Consider the following 14980-nt stretch of genomic DNA (forward strand, 5'->3'; position numbering starts at 1 on the left):
TAATTTCTATGTCTAGTCTGTCCCAGGACTTGTGAAAGTAGGATTTCCTAGACAAAGAGTATGCATGTCTCCTTTACATTGTTCATTCAACCAGAGAACTAAACAGTAGAGGCCTTTCAAACATCAAGCCAGAAACAAGTTCTTGGTCTAAGCTTACCACATTCAAATCCTGTACCTGAACCACTTAATTTTCCCCCCATCAAATGGGACTAAAAAAAAAAACAACTGTCATCTAAGCTGAGTACTGGTCAGCAAGCTGAGGTCTGAGGATTGTGGTTCAAAGCCAGCCCAGGCAGGAAGCCTATCAATTAATCACCTAAAAACCAGAAATAGAGCTGTGGCTCAAGTGGTAGAGTGCTAGCCTTGAACAAAAAAAAAGTTCAGGGACAGCACCAAGGCCCTGAGTTCAAGTTCCACTACTGATAAAATAAATAAATAAAAATAAAAAGCTATATGAGAATCAAGTGAAGATACACATACACACACACACACACACACACACACACACACACACACATCCTGTCTAAAATAATTGCCCATCATACAGTAGGTACTCAGTAATCATGCCTCGATCACCTCAGAAAGCAAAGGCATATGAGACATAGGGTTTTATATGGGGAAGGACTGGAACAGATGAAGCTGGGCTAGCTGATAGGCAACGTATGTGGGGCAGCCTCTGGAGGGCTTTGAAGGTTGATAAGACTGTGGCAGGAGGAGGAAGAAAGAGCAACCTGAAGACAAACATGTATCTCCAAACCAGCGTGGTGGCACATTTGTAATCCTGGTGCTTAGAGGACAGTTAACACGGAAGAATCATAAGTTACAGGCCCACCTGGCTTTCCCAGTGAATTCAAGGCCAGCCTTGAACACTGTTTTAAAAAAGAAAAGATAGAAAATCTGAAGTGTCACAGAGCAAATGGGTCACTGGGCACTAGTCCTCGAGGTACACTAAAGGTATACGACGAGAGTGTATATTGTTTTTTGTTTTCTTTTTAAATTCTCAAGCCTAATGCTTTTTCCTCTGTGTTCCAATGCCATTCATGGAGAAGCTTATTTAAAAGCTGAAGGAGGTTTATGAAAGGTATGTGTGACTTTTTCACTGGTAAAATATTATATATCTCAAAATGTCTATGTGATCAATGTTTGTCGCAAGTCACTTGTGGAGTTCCCCCTGTGTGTTGCTCACTGCCTCAGGTGCCTTAAGCACATGATCTTATTTAATATCCTTCCAAATGAGGACTATTATCTCTAATTATAGGAGCTCCGAACTTAATATGCACCAATCACACAGGAAGTGACAGAATCCAGCACTGTAATTAGATCTATATGATTCCAATGGGAGGGTTCTTTTCCGTAAGTGATCTTACATCGAACTCAAACTGTCATGTGAATGGCCAGTAGCAGGCATGTGGAGAGATGCTCTGGTGGGTCCCAAGATGGGGGATAAGGGAGGAGTGGCTGGGAGGAGTCATGAATGTGGTGGTAAGGATGGTGGAGGTAATGGATGGTGGCTCTAACATCTCCTGACACTCTGCCTAGAGCCTCACCCTCCTGTCCCCACACTGAAGCTATTCGCAGCCTGACACAGTGACCTTGACCGTCTCGTGATATTTCTCCCTACCAGGTATGTGACAGTACTTCACATTCATTCCCCAGACTGATAGGGTCCACTGACACAGCTAAATGAGAAAAGACAGAATATTGTCTGCTATTTTCAGAGGGCAATATTTCAATAAGAATGCTGGAGGGGTTTTCCCTCTGAAACAAAAATATGGCTGATAACGAGGAAAATTACATTTTTATCATAGTTACGTGTTGCCAAAGCATGAGGGTTCCATGTCAGATGGTCCAAGGTGGATGAGGTCTGCTCTTGTATTCTCTTGGTGACTCCCTAATGTCCTACACACCTTTCTCAGCTCTGCCTGCCCATTTCTGTATAGACCCATTGGCCACTGCTTCTGTTTCTCTGAGGACTCCTTTGTCACAGTTCTCTGACCATCTCCTAGTGTTCAGTCCGTTTTCTGGTCCCAAAGCCATCCTAAAAGTTCTAAGCTACAACTTCAGAGGCACAAATCTGTGTCTCACCAAATTCTATTTTCACAGACATTTTACAGCAATAGAGTTCTTTCCATCCTGGCCAGAACAGAAGACAGTATTTTTAAATGTATGGTTATCAATTGTGTTCTTATTAAAGATGGATCAACAACATGCGTGTCAGAGGTTATCCTGTTATAAACCTACTCAAAAAGGGGTATTCTTGAACTGTTTTGTTAACTAGCAGCTCCTTTGTACAACCTCTTAATGATAATAAAAAGAATTTTTTAAATTTAAAACGCTACTCAGGGGCTGGGACTGTGGCTTAGTGGTAGAGTGCTCACCTAGCATGCATGAAACCCTGGGTTCAATTCCTCAGTACCACATAAACAGAAAATGCTGGAAGTGGAGCTGTGGTTCAAGTGATAGAATGCTAGCCTTGAACAAAAGAATCTCATGGACAGTGCCCAGGCCCTTAGTTCAAGCCCCAGGACTGGCAAAAAAAAACCAAAAAACAAAAAACAAAAAATCACCTATTCAACACCCAGGTCAGGTACTTCAGTAGCCTCAGGTGGGCTAATCGGGTTTACTTCTCTTGCCTTCTAGATTCCATCAAAGGTTTAGCGTCTCATGAGAAAGATAAAACCTTATCTTGGTTCATAAGAGCCATTTCCTGTACCTTTGTCTAAACAATGACAGCAGCACTGTGGATTGGTTGATGGAATCATGGCCTCACTATGTAGCTGGGGCTGACCTCAAATGCCCCATCTCCCCCCTAAGCCTCTGAGTATGAGGATTACAGGCAAGTAACTGTGTTCTACACATGGACTATTTAGCAAAAGACATGTGTGTTTGTTTTAATATTGTAAAATCTTCCTTTACCTGCAATGTGCTGAATGCATATGTTGGAATTTTAATGTGAAGTCATTAAAAAACTTACATTTGTCTTACACATACTGTATTCTTCTATTCATACTACTTATGGTACCTTCCAAAAGCAAGGTTTTCTTCTGCATGTGGCCATTTACCCTATCTTCTTCTTCTTGAGGCTTGAAGATGTTCCTATATAAAAGTCACTCTTTTACTGCCTCAGCCCCACTCTTCTTTCCAACAGATTCCATCTTTAGTTTCTTTTGATGCTCCCCCAAACTTTCCATCTCCCTCAGATCCTCAGATTATCTGACCCTCGTGGTCTTAAGATCATTCATTTCAATCATTGCAGGGAAAGCCTTTGATACAATTCAATATGTCTTCACAATGAAAGCTCTGACTTACCTAGATCATTTTTTTTATTTTTCCGGTCATGGGGCCTGAACTCTGGGCCTAGGCGCTGTCCCTCAGCTCTTCAGCTCAAGGCTAGCGCTCTACCACTTGAGCCACAGTGCCACTTCCGGCTTTTTCTGTTTATGTGGGGCTGAGGAATCGAACCCAGGGCCTCATGCATACAAGGCAAGCACTCTACCACTGAGCTACCTTCCCAGACCCTCTGACTTATCTAAGAATAGAAGGATCCTACTTCATCACAATAAAGGCTACAGACAACAACCCATATAGCGCACATTATATCAAGTGGGAAATACTAAACCATTTCCTCGAAAGTCAGAAATGAAACAATATAAAATGAGACACTCTTATTCAATATAGTGCTTGGAGTTTTGTCCAGAGCAATAAGAAGTAAAGGGGAGATAAACAGGAAACGAAGAAGTTGAGCAACTCCATTTTCAGACAACATGGCCTTTATACTTTACAAACCTAAAAGACTCCACTAGAAAACTTACATCTGATGAAAACTTTAAACAAAGAGGACAGAAAATCAACATACACACTTAGTAAAATTTCTGTATACCAATAATGAGCATGCAGAAAATGAAATCAGGAAAACGATTCTGTTCAGAATAACCTAAAAAAATTAAATACTTAGAAACATACCTAACTAATGAGGTTAAAGGCTTCCAAAAAGAAAAATATAAACTACTGGAGGAAGAAATTGAAGAAGACAATGACAGAAATGAGAATGTCTGGTCTTCAGGCTCTATAAGGCCCAAGAAGTCACTCAGTACATAAGGGAATGAACATCTATGATTCTCATCAGCAGCCTGTGGTTACCTATCTTTATTGATAATTTTGGATAATCTTCAAATGATGTTATACATACTTAAGTGCCCCATGGCAGAAAAAGGTTCCTCACCTCTGCTTATGAAAAGAATCTGCTTATGGATTAACAGAATTAATATTGAGAATATGGATATACTATACAATCCCCATTAAAAATTCCAATATCACCTATCACAGAACAAACTCTATCCTAAAATTCAAATATAAGCAGACAGAAAAGAAAAAAAATAGCCAAAGCAAGTCTAAGCAAAATATATATATTGGAGGTATTACAATGCTTGACTTCAAATCATACTACAGTCATAGTAACAAAAACAGCATGGTACCGATACAAAAACAGGCACCTAAACCAATGAAACAGAAAAGAAGATCCAGAAACCAGTCCACATAGCTTCACCCATCTGATTTTCAACAAAGATGCCAAAAATACATGTTGGGGGAGGGGAAGAAGAATGTCTTCAACAACTGTTGTTTGAGAAAACTGAGTATCTGAAACTACATTCTTATCTTTGATTCTGTATAAAAATTAATTCAAACTGGATCAAAGATCTAACTATGAGGCCCAAAACTTTGCAACTACTTGAAGAAAGCATAGAGAAAAACCAAGAAACATAAGCATAGGCCATGCCTTTCTAAATTAGACTCCAGTTGCTGAGGTGATAAAAAAAAAAGATGATAAATTACATCAAATTATAAGGCTTCTCTCTGTACATCAAAGGAAATAGTGAATCAGAATCAGGAGATAGCCTACAGAATGGAAGAAAATATTTTCTAGTTGTTCATCAGATAAAAAAAATATTCAGGACACTAAAAACTTCCAAAATGTAAACTCCAAAAGGAAAAAAATTAATAGACAAATAAATTGGACAATTCTCAAAAGAAGTACAAGTGGCCAATAAATAATAAGTTCTTGAAGAAATTTTCAACAACTTCAGCCATAAAGGAAATTCAAATTAAAACAACACTGAGATTTCTATCTCACCCCAGTCAGAAAGTCTATCATCAAGAAAACAAACAACAAACAAGTATGCAGGAGACATAAAAGAGCCCTCCATGCATTGTTGGTGGGAATGTAAATCAGTGCAGCCACTAAAGGAATCAGAATGGAGGTTCCTCACACAGCTCAAATTAGAGCTACCACATAATTCTGCTATACCATGCCTGGATATATATGTGAAGAAATGCAAGTCAGCAAGAAATGGAGATCTCTGGACACCCATGTTTATTACAGCGCTCCTCACAATTGTAAAACTGTCGAATCAGCCACACTGAACAGCAACTGACAAATAAGACCATGAAAATCTGGTACAGAAATATAATAGAGTATAAATTCAGCCACAAAAAAGAATAAAATCATGTTTCTTGCTTTTTCAAAAAAGTACATGGAACTAGAAATCTCATGTTAAGCAAAGTTAGTCCAACTTAGAGAAACAAATATTGCATGTTCTTTCACATATGCAGAATCAATCCATCAATAAATGAATAAATAATAGGATCCAAGTATAAAACACAGGGAATTTGGGAAACCAGAAGGAAGAGTCAGAGAGAAAGGAATGAAGGGAGTGTGATATGAACAAAATACTTCATTCACATTTGTGAAAATAGAATAATGAAATCCATATATAATTGTTTCAAATGGGCCCAAAGACAGATAAAAAAGTGTAATAGAGGGGAAAAATTTGATCAAAGAGCATTATTGGCATCTATGAAATTCCTTTGTATAATTAATATATGCTCATAAAAATACAATTTTATACACATATCCACATGCACACAATTCAGCCATGAAGAAGAATGAAATTGTGACATCTGCAGGAAATAGGATAGGACATGGAATCATCATGTTAAGTGAAGTAAGCTAGATTTAGAAAGACAAATATCATACATATTTTCCCTTATATGTGGAATGTAGCATTCATCAGTAAAAACGCTCTCCAGTGATAACTATCAATCACTTAAGCCCGGACTATATCTACTCCCTGCAAATTCAAGGTCAAGCCCGTCGGGAGTCCAGTACCTTGTATTTGGTATACAGAGGCTTTTAAAATTTTTATGCACCAACATACTTAATGAGAAAACAGAAGAGAGCAGAGCTCTAGAGAGTTTTCTCCAGACCTTTAAACTAAACTTAGCAGTCCAAGTAGATATATACCTTGCTTCTTCTGCAACTTTTGTGTACTTTTCTAAAATATGGGTGTATGTACCTCCATTTTCAAAGCTTTGTTTATATAGTTGACTTACTCCTAAGGCGCCTCATATAAAGAAGACTCACTAACATTTCAGAGAAGGGACACTGGAAACGAGACACAACGAATAAATTATTTAAATTCTTAGAGCTCTCGAATATATAATTACAATGAGTATTCAGGCCTACTACTTTTCATGTCTAGAAGAAAGCCAGTTGGCATGTAATGGATTGCTATAAAATTCACTCTTCCAATTAATTATCACAATAATAAGATGATTCATATCTTTAAAGAATTTAACAACTGACATAAATGCAAGCCTAATAAATGAGGCTGTTATTTGGCTGAGGAGCACCTTAAAGTTACATGGATTTGTACCAGGATAAACTAGAAACACTGAGCAGCTGTGGACAGGTGTGCAGCAATTAATACACAAAGCCCTTATATCAATGTTCTCAGGAAGAGAAAATGGAAAAGGACACACAAATGGCCTAGAAACCAGATAATGGCCAGGAAAAGCTGTGTGGGACCAACACAGCTGGGCCAGAGACTTTGTCTTCTTGCTCTTAAGGAATGCTTGGAGTTAATGGCCCAGCCTTAACCAGATGTTATCTCTGAAGTCATGTTTTCTCAAGTTGGCACTTGGTAAAGTGTACACCATTCATTCCACAGTGAATTCAATCATTCAAAACACACTTCTTTTGTTTTCTTTCCAGCGTCCCCAGGAATAAAAATCTCTCAGATCAGTCCCTGTTAATTCTGACAGAGAAGGCAGCCAGGTAAACAGAATGTAGAGAATGCTAGCTGAGGGGAGGCTGGTTCTGATGGTGTAGACCACAATCTATCTATCCACACCCAGCAGATCACCCTCCTACCAATGGGCCTGGACTCAAGATTTCATACCAAGGACAGAATAATAGGCTGAAAGGCTAAGTTTTGCAAGTTAGAAATGTACCCCATTACACCACAGTCAAACCACACACACCATCACACACATGTAGCAGGGTAAAAACATTCTCATTCCCATAACATGTGTGGCTCTTTTATAAAGATGAGTCTGGCTTTTGATGTATTTATGTATTTATTTATTGCTACTACTTTATGTGAAAGCAATTTGAAAAGTCACTGACATTATCCAGTAAGACAGTAAAGACAGCTGACTTTACATTCTGATTCTCTCACTCCATACCTGGCAAGTTGCCTAATGTTTAGGCTTTATTTTCCTTATCTTGAAAATTCCAGAGTTAGACTAGCACAAAGCCCTCCATTCCAATGGTAAAATTATATCAATTAAACCTAAGATTAGCAGGAAGCTAAAATTTCAGTGAAAGTGTTGGCTTGACTCTGTGCATGTTCTGTATATCCTAACATATAGAATCATCCCAATATTTTGGTGAGATTTTAACAGTTGTCATGTCTTTAGTTTTTCCACATAGTCCCCCCCCCCAGTATTTTAAACACCTCAAGTACAGCAAATATTAAAAAGGCCACATCTGCAAAATTAGTCATGGAAGTGAAAGATGGCTTTCAATTTGATTAGATGTCATGAAAAATAAAACTATACTGAACAAATGCTATACTTTAGCTTTCTGATTACATGTTGGAAAGTCAAAAAATGAAACTTTTGGGTAAATGTGTGATGATTAAGCGCTGACATATCCAAACTGCTCTGGAACTTCATTCAGGTGGTCAGCAGCCATAAGAAGCAATGAAAACCCTCGCCTTCCAATGGAGCCAGGTAGGGGAGGGGAGCCATCCCTGGAGAGCCAGGGCTGCTTGAGCAAGTGACGTGTGGTTCCTATATTATCATCTCATAAATGGAAATGGTAAGGATGAAAAGACAAGTTCGATCTGGGAAGGTGGCTCAGTTGGTAGAGTGCTTGCTTTCCATACATGAGGCCCTGGGTTCGATTCCTCAGCACCACATAACCAGAAAAATCCAGAAGTGGCGCTGTAAGTCAAGTGGTAGAGCACTAGCCTGGAGCTGAAGAGCTGAAGAGCTCAGGGACAGCTCCCAGGCCCAGAATCCAAGCCCCATGACTGATCAAAAAACAAAAACAAAACACAAGTTTGACAAGTCAGCTTAAATACTAATTAGAGGAGATTAAAATTGCTTAAAATAACTTTTTATTTTTATCAAAAGTCTGCTACACTGGCATTTCAGGACTAGAACATGAATAGAGGTTGAAAGTTGGTTCTAGATATCTATAGAGGTTCTTCGATTAGAATTCAGAATGTAACATAAAGAAGCAAGCCACATGAACACAGGTGCCTGGGGAGGACCACACAACTCTGTGCCACTCTGCTCTGCCTTTTTACTGAGTACATTCATATAAGAGAGGGTGAATTTCTGATTTGGGGAAAATAGAGTGCATGGGCATGGGTTAGGCATGTCTCTTAACAGGTTAGCTCAGGGTTCTCAGCAGTTAAGAAAAGAACAAATAGGCCTTGTTGCTATAAAACAACAGAGTTTAAAATATTTACAAAAATAAAACAATGGAGCTCACTATTCCAGTAAAAGCATCACTTGTGACAACAGGGAGGTCTTTTATTAAAATATCACTTGAAAAAACAGATCTGCAAGAGATCATCTCAAGATTGCTTGAGTTGAAGGATTTGTTACCCTTACGTGAGAAAGTCATCTTCTGCAAACAGCCCCTTGCAAGGAAACTCAGAGGACTCATTTCTGTGATGCTCATGATGGAGGTAATTGCCAAGTGAATAGCAATGCGAACTAAAAACACGATCCCAAAAAGCAGAGTATTGGACATGCAGAATACTCATTGGAAGGTGCCAAAATTCAACTCAGAGAAAGACATAATACAGACGGCTCTGATTTTAATCATTTGGAAGGAGGGCAAAGAAAGTTATGCATGTAAAGTAGAGCAGATTTCTTTACAGTTGCAAATATAAATCAACTTACCCCTCTTGGACAGAAACCCAGAACTCTTCACTAAACCAGCCTGCAGTGATTCCCCAAGTGGATGGGGCTGAAACAAATGAGAAGCAGGAGTTTCCTCAGAGCGGCCCCCACCTCCACCTGCCGTGTTAATGAACAGCTTAGAAGCTTCTCCCTCAGCGCTGAGTCACCCAGGGAGGAGGTGGGCGGTATGAAAGAGGGTGTCACCCTGTGCAAATACCAACTCCACTAAAGCAGTCTCACTCATGGGTCTCCTGTCTTTGTTTACTGAGCTCTTCATATAATTTGTGCTCTTGTTATGCCACAAATGTTTCTGCTATCACCCTTTGAACTGATATCAACAAGATACACAACGATTAGTGACAAGATGGCAGCCCCACCAACCTATTCTGAATTCTTTTTTTAAAATCAAAAAAAGCACTCTGGATAGAAGAAATATCCCCTCTCCTTATCCTTTCTTCCTCTTCCTCTTCCTCTTCCTCTTCCTCTTCTTCTTCTTCTTCTTCTTCTTCTTCTTCTTCTTCTTCTTCTTCTTCTTCTTCTTCTTCTTCTTCTTCTTCTTCTTCTTCTTCTTCTTCTTCTTCTCCTTCTCCTTCTTCTCCTTCTCCTCCTTCTTCTTCTTCTCCTTCTTCTCCTTCTCCTTTTTCTCTTTTTCTCTCTATCTAAAGCTCTCTCTCTCTCTCTCTCTCTCTCTCTCTCTCTCTCTCTCTCTCTCACACACACACACACACACACACACACACACACAATGTACACTGCTTGATTAGGAAAGAAAAGTCCCCAGAGCTCTGGAATCTAAACACACAGAAGGAATCTGTTGCATGGTTCTGCACATAGGACCAGAAGAAAAAGTTATCCTGAAATGCAAGAATTCTCATCCTTATTTCAAGATGTTAAAAAAAAAGTGAAGAGGATGGTTGATATTTCTTTTGTAGAAGGAGGAGTCAACAAGGAAGAGACACGCTGGGTGGATGCTTCTCTTACAGGCTCTGAAATGTACCTTTCATAATAGCTGAAGGAGATTTTTAAAAGCTTAACAAATCTGGAACATAGCAGAGGAGCCAGGTCATTATTATTTCCTGGGTCATCTTTATTCATCATCCACATCAACAATTCACAAAATCTTCCTGAAGACTGCTCCAGAAACCTACAGGGAAGCTGAGCTATGCCTGTGGAATGATCACAGAAGTAGAAAGGTCTGGATGGGTGGGCAAGGCGATTGCAATACAAATTGCAGCCAAAAGGTCCTTTCCTAAATATTCCCTCATTCTGAGCTGAAAAATTTGAAAGTGTAAAAGAAGGTTGTGTTCTTGTAGTAAAACACATATACCTGGTTATATGCAATATATATGTGTGTGTGTGTGTGTGTGTGTGTGTGTGTGTGTGTGTGTATGTGTGTGTATACATATATATACATGTATATATATGTATGTATATGTATATGTATGTATATATATATATATATATATATATATATATGTTTTTGTCTAAGGGCCAGTGACTCACACCTATAATGTAGCTACTGGAGAGGCTAATATCTTAGAATTACGGTTCAAAGCCAGCCCAGGCAGACAGATCTTCAAGATTCTTAGCTCCAATTACTCAGCAAAAAGCTGGAAGTGGAGGTGGCTTAACTGGTAAAGCACCAACGAGGAGCAGAAAAGCAGAATGAGCGCCAGCTCTGGAGTCGAAGCCTCAGTGACATCACCAAAACAATGTTTTCATTTCTGTGATGCCATAAGTGTTGATTGGATTGAGGTTGGGTGTTACTATTACAAGTGAGAAAGTTGAAGAACAAAGACATGACATGGCTCAATCTCAATAATAAACTAAAAGTCATATTCAGCATTTGAACTTAGTTAAACATTTTAGAGCTACCCATTTTAAAAGCCACCTGGTTGGGACAAGTAGTTACTCATATTATAGAATGCTAAAATGGATGTTGTTGTCCCTCATAAGATATACTATAATGTATTCTTACACTGTAATGAAGTAAATATTTGCTGTCCAAGATATATTTAAGGCAGGAGCTTCTAAGCAATGATTTCTGCATGTAATTAAGTTTCTCTTCCTTTATATACCATAACATACTTTCCACTAAGCCAAACCAGAGTCATTTCATTTATAAGCAAATCTCTGATTCAGAAAAGGTCTAATTATTGGCCTCCCCCCCCCCAAATTCAGCTTTTCTTATACTAAACAGACATTTACCAAAAAAACACTGCCTAAACCAAGAAATTCAAAATGCAAAGAGGTGGAATCCGATGGAAAATGTGTTTTTGTTGTTATGAACTTATTATCATCCTAGTGCTCAAACTACTGTGTAGTTTAAGAAAAGACAAAGGAAATTCTACTTAAGGTATTATTTGAAGCCCGTGTTATAGAGCTGTACACATGGCTTCCTATCCTGTAGAACAGATATGCTCACAATTTTCAGACTATGAGGTTTCTGGTTTGGTTTTGTATTAATTCAACTGTTGCAATGCGATCTAATATGTATGTGTCAACAATTACTAATGTTTCCTCTGCAGTTATGGCAGGTCAATAAAATTGGTAACAAATTTCTAATGAAAATCCTGAAAATTAAAAACAAAGAAAACACCACATCTCAAACACACAATGAATATGGAGGTGGCCAAATGGGTGTGGCCTTGGTTTCATTCTGGCTTTAAACTGAGAAGCTTGGAGCATGTGCAGAAACATGTTTTTATAACATTCATTTCACTGTGACCACCACAGTTCTTGAGGTCTCTTTAGAATGTCAGAACAGAAACTGGCAGGGCAAATAGTTTTCTGGCAATTGATTGCTTCATAGAGACATAGGATTGAGTCATAGGTTAAGTTTGAACTTACCTATGTCATGTTTCCTTGGCCATGTCCATCATAAATCTCAAATTAGGAAATGTTTCCTGACCCTGACTCAACAAATAAGACAGACACTGTGATGCCACATTGCTCTGTCTATGTCTTGTATCCAATGGAACAACTAGTCAAAATGAACATCTATTCTGTATATAAAAGAAAATACTCATTACTCTTTTAATGTGGCCAGCATGGATGTAGGAAATTTTCATGCCTTCATTTTCATGTCTTTATGAATAATTGCTATTAAATGACTATTACCTCCTTATCCAAGAAGAATATCAAAACTGATATTAAAAGTGCAAATAATAAAAAACAAATTAGCATCTTGGAAATGTTCTCCAGTATTATTCCTGAACCTTAGGGAATTTGAAAAAACAAAACAAAACAGTGCCCCCCACCATTTTTCTCCCAGATCCGAGAAATAAATATTATGTACCTCTTAAAATAAAAGACATCTCATTAGAATAATAATTTCAGAGCCAATTTATCCTTGTTCGAATGTAGCTAGATACCACAATTAATGAATGACTGCAAATCTACAGAAGCTGGTACATAGCTTAATACTAGAATGATGCTGAGTGGTGCAGAACACATCACAGACCCTGTAGCAGCCTGCTGTGAAGACTCATTGCAAATCACTCAACCCTATGCCATGTCCTTCGTGGTAAGATTGGTGATAACTGTCTCTTACCACTTAGACAGGTCAAAATGATAATATCAGAGTTTCTTAGATCAAGACATCAAACTGATGCTGTAGAAATCACCAGGAGGAATGAGAACTCAGTTCTTTCTGACTTTTCTTCTGGCTCCAAACCAATAATAGATTTCTGCATCCTGGTTTTGGAAATCAGATAAGACAAGGCAAAACTGGTCTAGTTAATGAGAGAAGGAGGAGCAGAGATACAATTGGGTGAGCAAGACATATGTGTCTCCAACGGTACTGAAGTAGAGAGATGCTGCTTGAAAGCTTTGCCACTTTACTCTTTACGCCTTTCTTATGTCCACCCAAAACAGCAATGTGCAGTCCCCAAAATCCCAATTCTTCAGTGTGTTCATGGCCCTGGTTTCCTGGTCTCCTGAACTTCTGTCGGCAATCATGAGCTGGTTGGCAAATGCACCCTTCAGGCTTCCTGATGAAACAAATAGTTCCATATGGATTGGAAGAATTGGTCTTGATCCCACTGAAAAACTTAGAATGGCAAATTAATGTGTTTACAGTTAAAAATCTTACAAGATTATCACCTTGGAACTTCATTGTCTTCACTTCTGATTCTCATCAACCCACTGTCAATTCTTCCACTTTACACCAGTCTCTCCACTACCAACTATCTGAGTATTCCATAATACGCCCCTTGAGATGAGAGGCCTTCGTGTTTGTCATACTTGTGATTCTTGAATCATGAAAGCACTTAGTTTGTTGGCTGAATAGAAGAATGATAATTATGAAAAATGCGTGTTTATATACAAGGGGCAGTCATTGTTCACTAAAAGTCTAGTTGATCTTCACAGATGCTTTCAGGTTTTAAGGCTCTGCAAAGCTCAGTGGATCATGGGAACACACTCACAGTAGCAGTCTTGCAGAGAAGACCCACAGAACCTAAAATGATGACACTTAGAAACCTGCAGTTTTGCCGGGCACCAGTGACTCACACCTGTAATCCTCGCTGCTAAGGAGGCTGAGATCTGAGGATCACGGTTCAAAGCCAGCCCCAACAGGAAAGTCCATGAGACTCTTATCTCCAATAAACCACAAGAAAACCAGAAGTGGCACTGTGGCTCAAGTGGTAGACTGTTCATCTTGATCTGAAGAGCTGAGGGACAGCGCCCAGGCCCAGAGTTGAAGCCCCACGACCAACCAAAAAAAAAAAAAAAAAAACGAAAGAAAGAAAAGAAACCTGCAGTTTTAAATCTACAGTTAAGAGGCAAGGTAGAAATCCCATTGCAGTATAGATAAGCAAGCATTACCACCAAAAGCTGTATCGTTATAAAAGGTCAGAGAGGCCATATGCAAGCTCCAATTATCCTCCTTCTCTAAGGTTCTTCTCAGGATCCACTTTCTCTCTCAGGTCAAGAAGCACTAGTCTACCAGCAGAACACACCCCTCAGGAGCCTCCGCTGGAGTTTCATGTCTGCTGGTCACGTTGGCACAGGTTTCACCAGACACGAATAATCAATCTCCCTGTTATCAATAAACAATGCTGACTAGCTGGTGCAAAGCATCACAAAACTTGTAGAGCACTTGGTTACAAAATAATGCTGTCAATCAGTGTGTTTCAGAACATACTGGAAAAGCTCCTTTCTTCGGTTAGTACAACTGAAGCTAACTCCAGATCTGTTGGAATTAACTTTCTTAGCACAGGGTTAAATATGAAGATTTGAGAGACAAGAACAAAAAGAAGGATACAGTCTTAGTAGCTTTTCTTAGATGCTAAGAATATTTCCAGCCAGATGCCAGTGGCTCACGCCTGTAATCCTAGCTACTCAGGAGGCCGAAATCTAGGATTGTGATTTGAAGCCAGTCCAGGCAGGAAAGTCCATGAGACTCTTATCTCCAATTAACCACTTAAAAGCTGGAAAGGGAGCTGTGGCTTAAGTGGTAGAGTGTTAGCCTTGAGTAAAAATGCTAAGGAACAGCAACCAGGTCCTGAATTCAAGCCCCAGTACTAGGGAATATATAAACTCAGTCAGCTGCTTTGTAAAAACAAGATTAATTGTCCAACATAACTTTGGAGATCCATGTTCACAACGCAATTCTCTCACTGGATCTTCTCTTCTTTGTCATGCTATCAATCTATCTCAGTTTAATTCTTCCAAGGAAGATCAGTTTAGGTTGTTCAGCCGTCATTGCATACTGGATTCC

General features: G+C 39.1%; 1 protein-coding gene across 2 annotated transcripts in view; it reads right to left on the minus strand.

The window, feature by feature from the left end:
• The window catches only part of Scel (sciellin), a 90329-nt gene extending 80959 nt beyond the window's left edge, over positions 1-9370 (minus strand). For both annotated transcript variants that reach the window (XM_070001948.1, XM_070001946.1), the window contains exon 1: positions 9259-9370. The gene's annotated coding sequence lies outside the window, so the exon portion shown is untranslated. The remainder of the gene's footprint in view (positions 1-9258) is intronic.
• Between the last annotated feature and the right edge of the window lie 5610 nt (positions 9371-14980).

This window comes from Dipodomys merriami, unplaced genomic scaffold (assembly GCF_024711535.1).
Source record: "Dipodomys merriami isolate MVZ:Mamm:240054 unplaced genomic scaffold, mDipMer1.0.p SCAF_6, whole genome shotgun sequence".
In the NCBI taxonomy this organism is placed as follows: domain Eukaryota; kingdom Metazoa; phylum Chordata; class Mammalia; order Rodentia; family Heteromyidae; genus Dipodomys; species Dipodomys merriami.